Below are 1,259 nucleotides of genomic sequence, written 5' to 3' on the forward strand. Positions count from 1 at the left end.
CGCCGCTCCCCCCCCCCCCGCGCCGTTCCCACGTGACGGGGCGGCTCCGCGAGCTCCGCCCCCAGTCAAGCGGTGCAGGGGGGGGGGTGGGGGGGGGGGGGGGGGGGCCCCGCACCCCGGTACCGAACGGGGGGAGGGGGGGGGGTGGGGGGGGAATAGCTGGTGCCGTGCGGGCGGGGCGCGTTGCGGGTGCCGGTGTTGCGGGACGGGGGTCGGCGGTCGGAGGCTGCGGAGCACCGGGCGGCCCCGCGGTGCCCTTCGCTCGGGGCGGTGCCGGAGGTGCGGGAAGGGCTCCGCAACCGTGGAGTCATGGCCCCCCCGCCGCACTGCTATGAGGGCTTCGTGGAGGTGCGGGGGCTGCGGGATCAGGTGCGGAGCTGTGACCTTCAACCCCCCCCCCCCCCCCCCCCTAACCCCCCCAAAGGTGTTGCGGTGTCAATGCCCCCCCCCAACTCCCAACCTGTTCCCCCCCTCCTGTCCCGTCCCGTCCCGCAGAGCTGCAGGAGGCGCTGGGCCGGGCTGCGGGGGGCGACGCTGTGCTTCTATGGGGCGCCCAGAGAGCAGCAGGTGCGGGGATGGGGGGTCACGAGGGGAGGGGGGGGGTCACGGGTTGGGAAACCCCGCGGTGGGCGTCCGCGGGTTGAGGGCAGTGGGGTGGGGGAGAATCTGGGGTGGGGAAACACGAGGTGGCGCTTTTTTGGGGGCGGGGTTTGGGGTCCGCGGGTGGGAAACGGAGGATGGGAATCCCCCTGGTTGGGGATCTATGGGGTGGGGGACCCATGAGAGGAGAACGCTGGGATTCCCAACATTGGGAACTGTGGGAGCTGCTCAGGAGGTGGGGACCCCCCCTCGTCGTCCCTCTCCCCAGCATTGGGACCCCTCTGTGGGAGCCCCCCCGGGTGGGCACCAACAGGCTGGGAGCAGTGGGGTGGGAGGGGGATTGCTGGGACACCCCTGGGTGGGGACCCCTGAGGTGACACTTTGCTGGGGTGGGGACCTCGAGGTCAGGACCCCCCCCCCACCCCCCCGGGGTGAGACCCCTCGGGTGGGGACCCATGGGAAGAGAAAATTGAGGTGAGAGTGGGTGGGGTCCACAGATTGGGACCTCTGTACCCCCCATCTCGAGACATTGGGACCCGCCACCCCCCGGGCTATGCAGGGTGGGCACAGTGTTGGGACCCCAGACTGAGACCTCTCCCAAAATAAATGGGGGGGGAGGGGAGGGGGCACTGGGGGCCATGGCTCGATTCCCCCCCCCC

The sequence above is a fragment of the Lagopus leucura genome, unplaced genomic scaffold (assembly GCF_019238085.1).
Source record: "Lagopus leucura isolate 7727_CA_CO unplaced genomic scaffold, USGS_WTPT01 145-3_obj-0_obj, whole genome shotgun sequence".
Classification (NCBI taxonomy): domain Eukaryota; kingdom Metazoa; phylum Chordata; class Aves; order Galliformes; family Phasianidae; genus Lagopus; species Lagopus leucura.